At 39.7% G+C, this 18678-nt stretch overlaps 1 protein-coding gene and 1 long non-coding RNA gene across 4 annotated transcripts in view; one reads left to right on the plus strand and one right to left on the minus strand.

Moving 5' to 3' along the window:
* Nucleotides 1-18678, minus strand: part of macrod2 (mono-ADP ribosylhydrolase 2) — a 1220194-nt gene that overhangs the window by 409403 nt on the left and 792113 nt on the right. The gene's annotated exons all lie outside the window — the stretch shown is intronic.
* Nucleotides 2040-6982, plus strand: LOC149972577 (uncharacterized). 2 transcript variants are annotated; one of them, XR_016491103.1, is made up of 4 exons: nucleotides 2040-2180; nucleotides 4430-4505; nucleotides 5115-5141; nucleotides 5620-6982. It is a non-coding gene; the product is annotated as an uncharacterized LOC149972577 (long non-coding RNA). The 2 variants fall into 2 exon arrangements; XR_016491102.1 differs by lacking the exon at nucleotides 5620-6982 and having other exon boundaries at nucleotides 5115-5255.

The raw sequence follows: 18678 nt of genomic DNA on the forward strand, positions 1-18678 counted from the left end.
TAAAAAAATTCACATTTATGATAAAAAAATTCAATCAAGGCGAGTAACGCATAAAACGGTACCCATAGTCTTATAGAGAGAAAACGATTTACTAGATTTACGAGAAAACTAGAGCGAGGGTGTAATGTTACAATGGAAAGCCCCAATGACAGCTGTCTGTAGGCATTTATATGAAACGTCTACATGGTCTCCAGCCACTAAAAAATAACACAAGGTATTTGTAAAAATGTGATATTATTTATATGTATAGCAAGTAGTGGCAAGAGAACCGTTGCCGATACATATGGTACATATGGTGCATAGCAAGTAACGAAAAGAGAATTGTTGAAGGTGCACATGGGGTAATGCGGGAGATTACAGAATGCGTTTGGGAATAGTCCATGTGGATGTGAAAGTTGTGTGATTGTGAGATATGACAAAATTGGCTGATTGAAATTTAGATAATAAATTGATTGAAACGATTACTATTAAGATAGAAATTTGGATAATAAGATTGAAATTTGGATAACAAGTAACGACAAGATAATTGTTGAAGATGCACATGGGGTAATGCGCGAGATTACAGAATGAGTTTGGGAATAGTCAATGTGGATGTGAAAGTTGTGTGATTGTGAGATATGACATACTTGGCTGACTGAAGTGTAGATAATAAATTGATTGAAACGATTACTATTAAGATAGAAATTTGGATAATCAGATTGAAATTTGGATATCAAGAGATAGATTGAAATTTAGTTATAATGAAGTGAGTGAGTGAGTGCTGTCAGGGGACTAGCTCCAGTGTGAAAGTGAGCTGAGTTTTCCAGTTCTGTGTCAGAGAGTTTTTCCATCTATACCGTTAACTGTGCGTTCCATCCCACCACCACCACCCATCATAGTCTGGGACTACTAATAATAGCACTTGGTGTGTTTGAACACAGTGTTGTTTTATATGTATAGGAAGTAGCGACCTATAGCCATTTCTGAATTGTCTATATGGTTTGGGACCACTGTCTCTGGGAGGCAAGAACCATTGAAGATACATAAGATGTATAGATGCACATGGAGTGGTGTGGGTATGAATACCAAAGTATATTGGGAAAAAAATTAATACCCCAGTTTTTAGATCTATAACTTTATAAAATGTATAACATTATATAGGGATTCTGTATATAGATATGAAAGAAGAGAGTATTATTCTGAATATACTGTTAAAAAGAACAACTAGTGTGAATAAAACACTAGTCTAAAGGAGGAATTTGTGATGTAACATAGATGTATAATGGGTTACTAGAGATAAAGTAACATAATATTGAGTATAATGTTGATGATGTTCTGATGAAGTAACAATAGAAAAATAATAATAATATACAACTTGCACACCCTCACGTAGACGTATGTAAGTGGTATTCTGACGTAGACGTATGTAAAAAAGTATTCGGAGGAATGTTCAGAGTGGTCCCTTTATGGATCATTTAACTTCTTATGGCTGCAGGGGCAGAATTGAGTAGCTTGGATGAAAGGTGCCCATATCAAATGGACTGCTACTCAGTCATAGTTGCTAATATTTGCATATTATTATTAGTATTGGATAGAAAGCACACTGAAGTTTCTAAAACTGTTTGAATTATGTCTGTGAGTATAACAGAACTCATATAGCAGGCAAAAACCTGAGATATTCCACTTCCTGTTTTTTTCTGGAGGTGGCAGATTTTCAACCAAGGTCTCATTGAAATTACAGCGAGATATGGATGAGCGTTCACTTCCTACGCCTTCCACTAGATGTCAGCAGTCAATAGAACTTTGTCTGATGACTCTAATGTGAAGGGGGGTCGATTGACACAGGAAATAGTCACCACAGCCATGAGTGGACCATGCTTTCACCAGGCGCGTTCACAGGGGAAGGACTTGCATTCCACCGCTCATCTGAAGTAATTCTAATTCTCCAGTTGGAACGTTATTCAAGATATATGTAAACAACATTCTAAAGATTGATTCAGTACATCGTTTGACATGTTTCTACTGACTGTTACGGAACTTTTGGACGTTTTGTCACATTATAGTGGACTTTGGAACAATACTTTGGAATTGTTTACCAAATGCGCTAACCAAAGTAGCTAATTGGAAAATTTTCGAAAAAATCAAGCATTTATTGTGGACCTGGGATTTCTAGGACTGCATTCTGATGAAGTTCATCAAAGGTAAGGAAACATTTATCATGTATTCTCTGGTTTCTGTTGACTCCAACATGGAGGCTAATTTGGCTATTGTTCTGAGTGCCGTCTCAGATTATAGCATGGGTTGCTTTTTCCGTAAACCTTTTTTGAAATCTGACACAGCGGTTGCATTAAAGAGAAGTATATCTATAATTCCATGTGTATAACTTGTATTATCATCTACATTTATGATGAATATTTCTGTTGAAACGATGTGGCTATGCAAAATCACTTGATGTTTTTGGAACTAGTGAATCTAAATAGCCAATGTAAACTCAGATTTTTTCATATAAATATGAACTTTATCAAACAAAACATGCATGTATTGTGTAACATGAAGTCCTATGAGTGTCATCTGATGAAGATAATTCAATGTTAGTGATTCATTTTATCTTTATTTATGCTTTTGGTGAATGCTATATTTTGCTGGAAAATGGCTGTGCTTATTGTGGTTTGGTGGAGACCTAACATAATCGTTTGTAGTGCTTTCTCTGAAAAGCCTATTTGAAATCACACACTTTGGTGGGATTAACAACGAGAATAGCTTTAAAATGATATAAGACACATGTATGTTTTAGGAATTGTAATTATGAGATTTCTGTGGTTTGAATTTGGCGCCCTCTATTTTCACTGGTAGTTGTCATGTCGATCCCAATATCGGGATTGCAGCCATAACAGGTTAATGAAGATGAGGTTAAAGCATTGTACGGGACTTGATTTAGCCCTAACCAATAAAACTATACACGCTTTACAGATTTCCTCTAGATTTCCTCCTCCCTGGTAATGCTTCTTCACCTGCATTGCTTGCTGTTTGGGGTTTTAGGCTGGGTTTCTGTACAGCACTTTGAGATATCAGCTGATGTACGAAGGGCTATATAAAATAAATTTGATTGAATTTGATTAATACATTTTGAAATAATCCCATATCCTGTTAAATAGAACCAATGATGTTCTGTATTCACCTACTCAACCGTTTAATGTGCGAGGCAGACTTATTATGGACAGAGCATGCCATCTACAGGGGACTGATAGACAGTGCAACCCAGTTAATACATATTGATCCCTCCAACGCATTACATATTAATCTTAAAATAATAAACATTTTATAAATATTGAAGCAGAAAGTGAATGTCCAACAGAAATTTGAAATAAATATAGAGTAACTTTTGAATGTATACTAAGATGAAAATAACACCTTCCAATATGGAGAAAGTTACCATGTTTGTTTTGTTTTAAACGCTAAAATAGGGGGGGCAGAATGTTGTTTGAGAGTGATATCTGTGTTTAAGCAGTAGTGATTGAGGTATTCCTATTGGGAAGGGAGTCCAAGTTGAGGGAAACAGATATGGAGACTAGTGAAAGTAACAAAATGAAAGCTTGCAGATAGCAATCCGATCATGCAATATTTTAGTCATTTGAAGAAGTAAGATAGAGGGATTGAGCATTGCGACTTAAATTAGAGACCACTCATTCTTCAAGGCCCGGTCCAATGCTATCGTGTTTAAGCCATCTGGTGTTTGGGTTAAGAGATAAGCTTCCTGTGGAACAATAGATAGCCGCCAGTCCACGCTGAACTCCAACAGGCTGTAAGAGAGACAGTTGGGAAATTGGGGACAGAGGTATGAATAATTTAATAAGACACTTTTTTGACAATTTATTTCTCAATTCTATAGTTTTGGTTGCACCAGGGATTTAAGTATGAATGTAATGTCATCTAAAACAATCATTTATTTCCATTACGTGTGTCCAGTGACTCAAGTAAGTGATTTGTCTAAAACACAAATCTGTTTCCATTACGTGGAACTGTGTCCAGAATTGAAGTAGATCCAGGTAAATGTTTTTAGTCCCGAATATTGAACTGAAAGGCCGGCACCAACATTTTGAAGGTCCTAGCAGATTTGTTAAACAATTGGTTTTATATTTTGAATAAGTTTATGTCCCAAGGACAGTTTGTACAGTATTGTATTTCAATGCAACAGGTCAAACTGACCATGATTAGAGAGGGGCTCTGGGATTGTTTACTTTAAAAGGTGCCTAATTCAGCTTTACAGGACACCGTATCATCTGATTTGTCTGAAGTGTAATTCTGTCAACGCATGGGTTTATTAAGACTTCCTGGCCAAGATGCAGTAAAATTCATTATGTTTATTTTCTTTCATCCAGGACTGATGGAATATCTGCCACCAATTTTTTTGTACATGTTTATCAATGATTCTGTATCTCTCCCTTTGAAGGGCTTCCCGAGGCAGGTGCCTTAGGAGAGCAGTTAAAAGTACCCAGATCCAGCTGTTAAGGAACCTCCCAAATGAAGTAAGGCCTGGAGATTTCGTTTGTTTTTACCCTATGATTTTCACTATATACACGCCAGCACCCACACACAACCCATCTGTTATGAATATTTGTTGGTGGTGTTACAGATTTTATTTGGTTTTAGTGGGTTTTCACGGGTTAGAAATTATGCACCTTAACGACCGTACAAATGACATTTTCGGAAGTATCTATTGTCCATGTTTTGGTTGCAAACATGTAAATTCTCTTAATAAGACATTTTTTTTAAATAATGTACGAGGTACAGGGAAATAAAAGGGAAAGAAAGGCCTGATCACCCTCACTAGAAATACTGGAGACATGGGTGATATTTAAATGGGCTATGCAAACACTAATAATTAAAAGTTTATAATTCATCAATAGTCCCATGTGTGATTTGGAACACGAGAGAGCGCTGCCCCTGAATGACCGAGAGAGAGTGCTGCCCCTGAATGAAGGACACCTGTCTCCAGTCTATTTCACCATTACCTTATGGGATATAATTATTTCCTTGTGGAGTTATTAAGAGTTGTAATTCTAATTTGATTTGTTATTAGAATTTGTTTATTTATGATTTAACAGGCAGTGTTGTTGTTGTTTTTGGAATTACAGGTCCCCTACCGGTCCCCTGGGCCTTTGGTAAATACGCAAATTGATCTTCTTCACATTTCTGCCTGTAAAATGAAAAAATACATGTTGGTAATGGTTGACAGTAACTCCAAATGGATTGAAGTTTTCCTTCTAGTGTTATATGAATAAGTGTATTGCTGTTGTTGTATTAGTTGTTTTTGTTTTGCTTCAATACAAATCTCACCCGATTGGGTCTGCTGGATGGTGGGGATTTCTCCCTAAGGATGAACCATCAACTCCCTGACCCTGTAACTCTGCAGTCATGTCACCAAGATGATAAAGGAGTATATGCCAATCTGGGAGAAAAAAATGGTTTCAACTGTGTGCTGTTATTCGCTTTGACATTTGTTTTATAAATCTGTATTAAGAATGTTGATAGTAGTAATTATTTGTCATACAGTAAATCATTTGTCTGGATTTCCTGAATCAGAAATGCCCTAAACTAAACTGTTGTTCTGTTCTGTCCTCTCTTGGGGTTATGGTGAAGGTAACCACAGATGGTGTATAGATGTATGAAAGGGATCATTTGACCAAGAACAGTGTGAACCTCAACCCACACTAACTGGCTGAAGTAATGGTGAAAATGCAGTTCAATATGTTCCTTCACCATTTCTACCTTGAGACCTGAGTCTGAGCCATTAGCCTATTCACAGCATCCAGTCGAAGCTATCAACTGCCTTTTCTCTCATGACTTTTCACTCAGGAGCCCATGTGCAGTGAGCATGGAGATAGATCACATCCAAACTGTTCTCATGCTGCTGGTGTACTGGTAGGAAAATGGACAAAGACATAATGTACTGTAAAGGAGAGTGGTGGCTCAGGTAAGAATCAATATCAAGGAACTTTGAACACGTGCCATTAAAAGGACAAACTGAAACACACTGAAGAAATGCCAAAGCTGGGACGGAGAGGGGTGGTCAACCGTGCCCGTAATTGATTTAGGTTTATTTGGGGTATCAGGTTGATTGTGGAGGTCTGCACACTGCGATATTTATAGTAATTTAGACTAAGAACGCATTGAGATACCAATCTGTCATTACCACAAGTGATGAGAAAAGTAGATGCTAGAAATATAAGATACTGTATGACAATGTGAATGTACATTCTACCAGCATCGGTGTATGCTAAATTGAGGGTGATATAACCAATGTGAAGCACATAGCACTGTCATTCTAAATTTGGTTTGGATAATTTATCAATAGCTATAATTATGATTGGGAAAGGTGAGGCTTCTAGAGACAGAGCTATAACCGTAACATGTGAAGAGACACTAGATTGTAGCTTGGGCTATCCTTGCCCCAATTTCATTATTATCAAGGTTGGTGTGAAACTGTTATAACATGTGTTCTCTCTCTTTCCTGTGAAAGTCAATATGCATGTGCCCTAGACCACATTCGGGATATCTCTAGAGACGCAGAGAAAATTGGCAATGCTAAAATTTTTGCCTAAATTGGCTATACTAAACAGAGAGGCTCTTGGCTATCTTTTGGCAGGTCAAGAGGGCAATCGTGCAATCATTGGCGATGAATGTTGTACTTTTGTCCAGGGATCACTTTTCTAATATGACTGATCTCGCTGAATACATTGCCACTGTTGCTAAGAATAATTCCCCATCACCAGTGGCCACCTGCAACTTGTTTGGAATCTCTGTTTGGAAGTTGGGGTTCCCAAGTTGCCAAACGGGCTGCAGCATGTTTTTTTCTTAGTTTGTCTAAATTGTGTTATTTAACATGCTGTGTATGTCTGTGTATTTTTTATGAATCCCATTAATAGAAGTATAACCTTTATTATGATTATAGGATTACCATACTAATTGGATTGTACAACCCAGAATGAATGGCTTGAAATTATGACGTGTCTGGTTTTATGTGTTAATTTCCCTTACTATAATAGAAGCTAAAATCTAAATGCTTACATTAAAATGTTATGATTATTATCACACAAGTGATAAGAGGATGGAATGTGATGGAAATATTATACTTGTGCTTTTCTAATAACTAATTTCTGTGTTCATGCAAGTGACTGACTGAACATATCCTTACTTATCAGTATCTGCTGTTTCTACTGGATAGGTGGGGGTATAACACTAATGTCTAGCCACCCAAAGGCTGCCTGTTCAAACCTCATCATGTCCAATTTTTCAACTAACTACTTTTTAGCTACTTTGCAACTACTTAGCATGTTAGCTAACCACCCCCTAACATTAAACCCCTTTAATCTAACTCCTACATCTTATCATAATCTTAACCCTAACCCTACCCCCAAGCCTAGCTAACGTTAGCCACAACAAATTGGAACTCCTAGCATATCATATGCATTGCAAATTTTTTGCATATTGTATAAATTGTAACTCGTAACATATCATATGAATTGTGGACATGTTGAATCTTGAACACCACCACCCAGAGATGCATTAAGAGCAAAGTTAACACTAAGGGTATGTGTGTTCATAGGCTCAGAGATGGATTGGGGAGCCCCGGTTGGATCTATCAGAATTCACAAGAGCCAGCAGTAGACTATAATCAGCCTACTTTCACTGCTGCCCATAGCAATTATCTTGGCACAAGAATCAACAATGCACAAAATGACTTACAGTCCATTAAGGAATTCAGCCTGAATTTAATTTAAATGTGAGCCATGTGTGTGAGCGAGGGGTTAACAGAAAAAACAAAAGCACAATTGAGGACTGAATTTATTTTATCTTTATTTAACTAGGCAAGTCAGTTAAGAACAAATTCTTATTTTCAATGATTTTCAATGATGGCCTAGGAACAGTGGGTTAACTGCCTTGTTCAGGGGCAGAACGAAATATTTTTACCTTGTCAGCTAGAGGATTTGATCTTGCAACCTTTCAGTTTAAAAAAAAAGTAGCCAACAAATGCTCAGCATATGTGGGCACTCCTTCAAGACTTTTGGAAAATCCTTCCAGGTGAAGCTGGTTGAGAGAATGCCAAGAGTGTGCAAACCTGTCATCAATCAAAGGATCTAAAATCTATTTTGATTTGTTTAACACTTTTTTGTTACTACATGATTCCATATGAGGTATTGTATAGTTTTTATGTCTTCACTATTATTCTACAATATAGAAAATAGTCCAAATAAAGAAAAACCCTGGAATGAGTAGGTGTGTCCAAACTTTAGTCTGCTACTGTATGTGTCCGTCATCTTCATTTATTCTGTGTTTGGATAAGGAATGAAGACAATTTACATGAGTTAGGAGCGGTTCCTAACTAAGCAATGCGTATATACTGAGGCTTGCATGTGGTTGTTTTACCTACTTTAGTGCAAATTGTAAGTCACTCTGGATAAGAGAGTCTGATAATTGACTTAACCTTTTACTGCAGTGGGCTCAATCAGGGACACACAGAGTGTTTCTTGGTAGTCTTAAACAAATATAATTTGAAACCAAAGTAGACACCTCACACACATGGTTATGTGCTTAAAAAGAAGACACCTGTAACATGTCAGATATAGAGTTGAAATGTAGAACATTTTGAGTTTGCATCCCAATATTACACTTTATATACAGTTGAAGTCGGAAGTTTACATACAGTTTAGCCAAATACATTTAACCTCAGTTTTCCACAATTCCTGACATTTAATCAGAATAAAAGTTATCTGTCTTAGGTCAGTTAGGATCACCACTTTATTTTAAGAATGTGAAATGTCAGAATAATAGTAGAGATAATGATTTATTTCAGCTTTTATTTCTTTCATCTCATTCCCAGTGGGTCAGAAGTTTACATACACTCAATTAGTATTTGGTAGCATTGCCTTTAATTTATTTAACTTGGGTCAAACGTTTCAGGTAGCCTTCCACAAGCTTCCCACAATAATTTGGGTGACTTTTGGCCCATTCCTCCTAACAGAGCTGGTGTAACTGAGTCAGGTTTGTAGGCCTCCTTGCTCGCACACGCTTTTCAGTTCTGCCCAAACATTTTCTATGGGATTGAGGTTAGGGCTTTGGACAATACCTTGACTTTGTTGTCCTTAAGCCATTTTGACACAACTTTGGAAGTATGCTTGGGGTCATTGTCCATTTGGAAGACCCATTTGCAACCAAGCTTTAAGATGTTGCTTCAATATATCCACATAATTGTCCTACCTCATGATGCCATCTATTTTGTGATGTGCACCAGTCCCTCCTGCAGCAAAGCACCCCCACAACATGATACTGCCACCCCCATGCTTCACGGTTGGGATGGTGTTCTTCGGCTTGCAAGCCTCCCTCTTTTTCCTCCAAACATAATGATGGTCATTATGGCCAAACAGTTCTACTTCTGTTTCATCAGACCAGAGGACATTTCTCCAAAAAGTATGATCTTTGTCCCCATGTGCAGTTGCAAATGGTTGTCTGGCTTTTTTATGGCGGTTTTGGAGCAGTGGCTTCTTCCTTCAGGTTATATCGATATAGGACTTGTTTTACTGTGGCTATAGATACTTTTGTACCTGTTTCTTCCCGCATCTTCTCAAGGTCCTTTGCTGTTGTTCTGGGATTGATTTGCACTTTTCGCACCAAAGTACGTTCATCTCTAAGAGACATCATCTCTACCTCTCCTTCCTGAGCTGTATGACGGCTGCATGGTCCCATGGTGTTTATACTTGCATACCATTGTTTGTACAGATGAACCTGATACCTTCAGGCTTTTGGAAATTGCTCCCAAGGATGAACCGGACTTGTGGAAGTTCACAATTTTTTCTGAGGTCTTGGCTGATTTCTTTTGATTTTCCCATGATGTCAAGCAAAGAGACGCTGAGTTTGAAGATAGGCTTTGAAATACATCCACAGGTACACCTCCAATTGACTCAAATGATGTCAATTAGTCTATCAGAAGCTTCTAAAGCCATGACATAATTTTCTGGAATTTTCCAAGCTGTTTAAAGGGACAGTCAACTTAGTGTATGTAAGCTTCTGACCCACTGGAATTGTGAGACAATGAATTATAAGTGAAATAATCGGTCTGTAAACAATTGTTGGAAAAATGACTTGTGTCATGCACAAAGTAGATGTCCTAACCACACTTGCCAAAACTATAGTTTCTTAACAAGAAATTTGTGGAGTGGTTGAAAAACGAGTCTCCAACCTAAGTGTATTTAAACTTCTGACTTCAACTGTACATCACAGAAGACTGAAATTTAACAAAACCGTTTGACACAGAAACACCGGCTTTTCAGCAGGTGTTTTGAAATTATGTTATTCATATTTTTTTTATAATTCCATAATTAATAACATTCCACCTATGAGGCCACTAGGTAGTTTGACTGCAGGAAAGGGCTACAGGGATAATCTATGTCTACCTAAGACCACTGGGGTTATCTATGGCACCCTAAAACCACAGGGGTTATCTATGTCATCCTAAAACCACAGGGGTTATCTATGGTACCCTAAAACCACATGGGTTATCTACACTACATGACCATAAGTATGTGGACACGTGCTTGTCGAACATCTCATTCCAAAATCATGAGCATTAATATGGAGTTGGTCCCCCCTTTGCTGCTATAATAGCCTCCACACTTCTGGGAAGGCTTTCCACTAGAGGTTCGAACATTGCTGCAGGGACTTGCTTCCATTCAGCCATAAGAGCACTAGTGAGGCCGGGTACTGATGTTGGGCAATTAGGCCTGTCTCGCAGTCGGTGTTCCAATTCATCCCAAAGGTGTTCGATGGGTTTGAGGTCAGGGCTCTTTGCAGGCAGTCAAGTTCTTTCACACCGATCTTGACAAACCATTTCTGTATGGACATCACTTTGTGTCAGGCTGAAACAGAAAAGGGCCTTCCCCAAACTGTTGCTACAAAGTTAGAAGCACAGAATCATCTAGAATGTCACTGTATGCTGTAGCGTTAAGATTTCCCTTCACTGGAACTCAAAACAGCCCCAGACCATTATTCCTCCTCCACCAAACTTAACAGTTGGCACTACGCATTGGGGCAGGTAGCGTTCTCCTTGCGAATTTTACACCACTCCAGTCAACCTTTAGCATTGCGCATGGTGATCTTAGGTTTGTGTGCGGCTGCTCTGTCAAGGGAACCCGATGAACAGTTATTGTACTGACATTGCTTCCATAGGCAGTTTGGAACTCAGTAGTGAGTGTTACAACCGAGAACAGACCATTTTTACGTGCTTTAGCACTCGGCGGTTCCATTCTGTGCTCTTGTGTGGCCTATCACTTTGCGGCTGAACCGTTGTTGCTTTTAGACGTTTCCACTTCACAAAAAGCACTTACGGTTGACCGGGGCAGCTCAAGCACGGCAGACAAAACTACTTGTTGGAAAGGTGGAAACGTATCCTATGACGGTGCCACATTGAAAGCCACTGAGCTCTTCAGTAAGGCCATTCTATTGCCAATGTTTGTCTATGGAGATTGCATGGCTGTGAGCTCGTTTTATACACCTGTCAGCAATGGGTGTGGCTGAAATAGCCAAATCCACTAATTTGAAGGGGTCCACATACTAAGATGTATGTCATCCTAAGACCATATCTGCTGTTCTAAACATGACAGTGTCCATATGTTTTCTTCCTCAATGTCCATATGTTTTCAGCCAGAATGAAAGAGAGAGGGAGACAGGTACAGGATTTGAATCAGACCCTGACCCTGTATCTTTTCTCCTGAGCTCTGTTAAGTCATGAACTGATAATGAGATTCAAACATATTTAATATCATTATGCTCTGAAGGAGAGTGATTAAGAACAATGATGTTGAGTCTCTGATCATAGGTTGCATTTCAAATGGCACCCTATTCCCTTTATAGTACACTACTTTTGACCGGAGTCCTATGTGAATATGGTGCCATTTGATACACAGACACAATCATACCCTGAGAATGAACAAGGAAGTAATGAAACATTGACAGCAATTGTTGTTGCTAATCAACATGAATGTATATTGCAGATATCTTGCCATGTGTGTGTGTGTGTGTTTGTATGTGTGCATGTGTCCTAAATGCCAGGAATAAGATTTCACATAGAAACAGGCCTCTTAACTAATCAAAGCAGAGAGGAGTGGAGAGGAGCACCCAACTCAATACAAAAGCCTCTTTGAGTTAAGCACTCTTTTTTATGTTAATATTTAATTTGTGTTTTTAATTATATTTCTACTGAAAACAGGCAGCGCTTGGAAGGGGAGACTATTCCAGCTAAACAGTGACATCAAAGATCAAATACTGTAAATGGAAGACAAACCATGAGAGGGAGGTTTCTGTTCTCTCCTCTTCCTGTTCACTCATCTGATATCCTCATTAGCTGGCAATTGCAAATAAAAGGGGGGAAAGTGGGCAGTCCTGTATGGTTACACATTTTAATTTCAAATAAGTATTGTGATTTGAATGGACACAATTAATCACAACTTTCAAGAGAAAGTTGGATTGAGGAAGCAGCAGAGCACAGTATTGACTAGAAATATGGCAAATGTACTGCACAGTGAAATTCTGAATGTGTAAATAAGAGCGTATTCATTGAAGATGCCAAGACACAAGTTGAAAGGTGGCAGCATACACCCATGATACATCTATGTCTAACCTCCAGACAGCCAGAGTCTAAAGACTTCCACTAACCTATGACTAGTATGAGTCCCAAATGGCACCCTATTCCCTAAAGGGTGCACTTCTGTTGACCAGGGCCCGTAATGCTCTCACATTACCTTCACCAAGAAAGACAACGCCAGCCACATATCCATTCACCTCGTATTTCACCCACAGCAGGAAGAAAGGGAAACAGGTATTAGAAAAACAAAAACTGTTTCCCAAAGTCCCTTGGGAGTCTCAAAGTGTGAGATACTTCAATATTGTATGATATAGTCCTAGCACTCAGAGCTGAACCATAAGTTGAGATGGTGTGAAATAGCAAATAAACAACATTATCTCACACTCAAACACCCCAAAATAAACACTTACGTCTAGAAAGTAAACACGACACACTAAGTGTCTGCACAAAAACAGACGACTGTTTCTAGTACTGTAGTAAAAAACATAGAGTGAATAATAAAAAAGAAACATCTACTGTACACAAAAGAAATATCAAAGAAACCAGGAGCAGAAATCTTGACAGTTTGTCTATGGATGCACCTTCCTTAGTACAGTAAAATAGATTGCTGTCGTACCTCAGAACATGACAGGGAATCACTGACTGCTAGTCAGTCATAGTGCCTCATTAAGCACAAAAGTATATGGTGACAAGGCACATGTCTACTGACAGAAAATGCACACATCTGTCCAGTGACAAGGAACACTTCTATCTAGTGACAAGTAGGGTTGCACATTTTGGAGAATATTCAGGAGGTGGAAACTTTCTGTGGAAATTAACAAGAATATATGGGAATTAACAGGAATATATGGGAATTAACGGAAATATATGCAAATTAATATTGAAACCATTTAAATGTAGATGTTTTCTGCATTGGATATATTTACCATATCATATGGAGACAGAAACATAAACCTTTTACGTTATCATAAGTAGACATAATTGCAAATGATTAAATCCTTACAATAGACATTTTTTTAACTATTTGGTAACGAATTTTACTTTAATTAAATGAGTTGACTCTTCACATGAGATGAGTTCACTGAACAAAATAAAATGAATATTGAATTCAACATACATCTCTGTAAAATGATAGTCTAAAAACTAAAGCTTTGGTTGTCTTCCTCTCAGGCTTCCATGTCTTCTCCCTGGACCTCCTCAATGTCCACCTCTTGGACATCAGACTTTGAGGCCTCATCTTCACTGTCACTTTCCAACCTTGTTGAGGATGGCTCGTTGTCAGACTCAAAAAGCCTCAAATTTGCCCGGATGGCAACCAATTTTTCAGCCCTTGTATTGGTCAGCCTGTTGCGTGCTTTGGTGTGTGTGTTCCCAAACAAGGACCAGTTGGGTTCTGAGGCGGCTGATGTTGGTGGGATTTGGAGGATTTTGGAGGCAACAGGGGAAAGAGCCTCAGATCCACAAAGTCCCTTCCACCAGGTGGCTGATGAGATATGTTGGCACGACTGTCATATTGCATCTCCATCCTAAAACTCTTGCTTGAAAGTGTACTTCACCAGACTGCCAAGAACCTTGCCCTCATCCAGGCTAAGGTGGCAAGACACGGTAGTGATGACACCATAGGCCTTGTTGATCTCTGCACCAGACAGGATGCTCTTGCCAGCCATTTCTTGGAGATACTCCTTCCCCTCCAGGAGACTGTCAAACATGATGACAACACCAGCTTCAATGTGGTGCTCTATTTCTTCTGACCTTGCTTGGTGAGGTAGATTGCTGCTGTAACTTGATGACCGTTCACATACCTAACCATTTCCCTGGCTCTCTTGTAGAGTGTATCCATTGTTTTCAGTGCTATGATGTCCGTGAGGAGCATATTCAATGCATGAGCAGCACAGCCAATGGGTGTGATGTGAGGGTATGACTCCTCCACTTTAGACCAAGCAAATCAAATAAATCAAATTTATTTATATAGCCCTTCGTACATCAGCTGATATCTCAAAGTGCTGTACAGAAACCCAGCCTAAAACCCCAAACAGCAAGCAATGCAGGTGTAGAAGCACGGAAAGCAGCCTTCATGTTCGCAGCATTGTCTGTCACCAGTGCAAATACCTTCTGTGGTCCAAAGTCATTGATGACTGCCTTCAGCTCATCTGCAATGTAGAGACCGGTGTGTCTGTTGTCCCTTGTGTCTGGTAGAATAATGGTTGAGGGGTGGAGATGATGTAGTTAATTATTCCTTGCCCATTAACATTAGACCACCCATCAGAGATGGTTGCAATAGTCTGCTTACTCTATAATTTACTTGACCTTCACTTGAACTCTGTTGAAATCTGCATCTAGCAAATGCGTAGATTAAGCATGTCTGGTTGGAGGGGTGTATGCTGGGCGAAGAACATTCAGTAATCTATTCCAATACACATTGCCTGTGAGCATCAGAGGTGAACCAGTTACAGTATATATACAGCTCGAGCAAGACATTCATCAGCATTTCTCTGACTACATTCCTCCATTGAGTCAAAGAAACATCTGATTCCAGGAGGAACATGAGCTGCTGCTATCGATAAGGTGTCTCATTCATCAAGGATTCATCATTTTCACCTCGAATAGAAGTAGAGGGACTTTTGTCAGAGGTTGTTTGTTGTGAGCACTTAGGTAACTTTATGCACTTAGCCAGATGATTCTGCATCTTTGTTGCATTCTTCACATATGATTTGGCACAGTATTTGCAAATGTACACAGATTTTCCTTCTACATTAGCTGTAATGAAATGACTCCATACATCAGATAGTGACCGTAGCATTTTCTTGTAAAGATTAGAAGAAAAATGAGTAAAACAACAACAAATACAATTCCATGTACAGATAAATAGTTGAGCAGTTAGATTAAACAACTCCTTCGTAAGATAAATGTTTTAAAATTAAACATGTATGGAAACAGGTGAATTAACACTCCTCAGGTAGAAGGCTCAAGCAAGATAAAACCCACATGGTAGCAAAAACTAACTAGCAGAAAAGGCACCTGTCTATCTAGAGACAAGGCACATGTCTATCTAGTGACAAGGCACATGTCTATCTAGTGACAAGGCACATGTCTATCTAGTGACAAGGCATATGTCTATCTAGTGACAAGGCACACGTCTATCTAGAGACAAGGCACACGTCTATCTAGTGACAAGACACATGTCTATCTAGTGACAAGGCACATGTCTATCTAGAGACAAGGCACATGTCTATCTAGTGACAAGGCACATGTCTATCTAGTGACAAGGCATATGTCTATTCAGTGACAAGGCACACGTCTATCTAGTGACAAGGCACACGTCTATCTAGAGACAAGGGACATGTCTATCTAGTGACAAGGCACACCTCTATCTAGAGACAAGGCACACGTCTATCTAGAGACAAGGCACATGTCTATCTAGTGATAAGGCACACGTCTATCTAGCGACAAGGCACATGTCTATCTAGTGACAAGGCACACGTCTATCTAGAGACAAGGCACACGTCTATCTAGAGACAAGGCACATGTCTATCTAGTGATAAGGCACACGTCTATCTAGAGACAAGGCACACGTCTATCTAGTGACAAGGCACACGTCTATCTAGTGACAAGGCACACGTCTATCTAGAGACAAGGCACATGTCTATCTAGTGACAAGGCACACGTCTATCTAGAGACAAGGCACACGTCTATCTAGAGACAAGGCACATGTCTATCTAGTGATAAGGCACACGTCTATCTAGAGACAAGGCACACGTCTATCTAGTGACAAGGCACACGTCTATCTAGTGACAAGGCACACGTCTATCTAGAGACAAGGCACATGTCTATCTAGTGACAAGGCACACGTCTATCTAGAGACAAGGCACACGTCTATCTAGAGACAAGGCACACGTCTATCTAGTGACAAGGTACACGTCTATCTAGATACAAGGTACATATCTATCTAGAGACAAGGCACACGTCTATCTAGAGACAAGGCACACATCTATCTAGAGACAAGGCACACGTCTATCTAGAGACAAGGTACAAGTCTATCTAGAGACAAGGCACACGTCTATCTAGAGACAAGGCACATGTCTATCTAGTGACAAGGCACACCTCTATCTAGAGACAAGGCACACGTCTATCTAGAGACAAGGCATATGTCTATTTAGTGACAAGGCACACGTCTATCTAGAGACAAGGCACACGTCTATCTAGAGACAAGGCCATGTCTATCTAGTGATAAGGCACGCGTCTATCTAGTGATAAGGCACATGTCTATCTAGACACAAGGCACACGTCTTTCTAGTGATAAGGCACATGTCTATCTAGACACAAGGCACACGTCTATCTAGTGATAAGGCACACATCTATCTAGTGAAAACGCACATGTCTATCTAGTGACAAGGCACACGTCTATCTAGAGACAAGGCACACGTCTATCTAGAGACAAGGCACATGTCTATCTAGTGATAAGGCACATGTCTATCTAGCGACAAGGCACATGTCTATCTAGTGACGAGGCACACGTCTATCTAGAGACAAGGCACACGTCTATCTAGAGACAAGGCACGTGTCTATCTAGTGATAAGGCACACGTCTATCTAGAGACAAGGCACATGTCTATCTAGTGATAAGGCACACGTCTATCTAGCGACAAGGCATAATGTCTATCTAGTGACAAGGCACACGTCTATCTAGAGACAAGGCACACGTCTATCTAGAGACAAGGCACATGTCTATCTAGTGATAAGGCACACGTCTATCTAGAGACAAGGCACACGTCTATCTAGTGACAAGGCACACGTCTATCTAGTGACAAGGCACACGTCTATCAAGAGACAAGGCGCATGTCTATCTAGTGACAAGGCACACGTCTATCTAGAGACAAGGCACACGTCTATCTAGAGACAAGGCACACGTCTATCTAGAGACAAGGTACAAGTCTATCTAGAGACAAGGCACACGTCTATCTAGTGATAAGGCACACGTCTATCTAGTGATAAGGCACATGTCTATCTAGACACAAGGCACACGTCTTTCTAGTGATAAGGCACATGTCTATCTAGACACAAGGCACACGTCTATCTAGTGATAAGGCACACATCTATCTAGTGATAACGCACATGTCTATCTAGTGACAAGGCACACGTCTATCTAGAGACAAGGCACACGTCTATCTAGAGACAAGGCACATGTCTATCTAGTGATAAGGCACACGTCTATCTAGAGACAAGGCACACGTCTATCTAGTGACAAGGCACACGTCTATCTAGTGACAAGGCACACGTCTATCTAGAGACAAGGCACATGTCTATCTAGTGACAAGGCACACGTCTATCTAGAGACAAGGCACACGTCTATCTAGAGACAAGGCACACGTCTATCTAGTGACAAGGTACACGTCTATCTAGAGACAAGGTACATATCTATCTAGAGACAAGGCACACGTCTATCTAGAGACAAGGCACACATCTATCTAGAGACAAGGCACACGTCTATCTAGAGACAAGGTACAAGTCTATCTAGAGACAAGGCACACGTCTATCTAGTGATAAGGCACACGTCTATCTAGTGATAAGGCACATGTCTATCTAGACACAAGGCACACGTCTTTCTAGTGATAAGGCACATGTCTATCTAGACACAAGGCACACGTCTATCTAGTGATAAGGCACACATATATCTAGTGATAACGCACATGTCTATCTAGTGACAAGGCACACGTCTATCTAGAGACAAGGCACACGTCTATCTAGAGACAAGGCACATGTCTATCTAGTGATAAGGCACACGTCTATCTAGCGACAAGGCACATGTCTATCTAGTGACAAGGCACACGTCTATCTAGTGATAAGGCACACATCTATCTAGTGATAACGCACATGTCTATCTAGTGACAAGGCACACGTCTATCTAGAGACAAGGCACACGTCTATCTAGAGACAAGGCACATGTCTATCTAGTGATAAGGCACACGTCTATCTAGCGACAAGGCACATGTCTATCTAGTGACGAGGCACACGTCTATCTAGAGACAAGGCACACGTCTATCTAGAGACAAGGCATGTGTCTAT

Source organism: Oncorhynchus mykiss, chromosome 23, assembly GCF_057628025.1.
Source record: "Oncorhynchus mykiss isolate SJ-2025 chromosome 23, ASM5762802v1, whole genome shotgun sequence".
NCBI classification, from domain to species: Eukaryota; Metazoa; Chordata; class Actinopteri; order Salmoniformes; family Salmonidae; genus Oncorhynchus; species Oncorhynchus mykiss.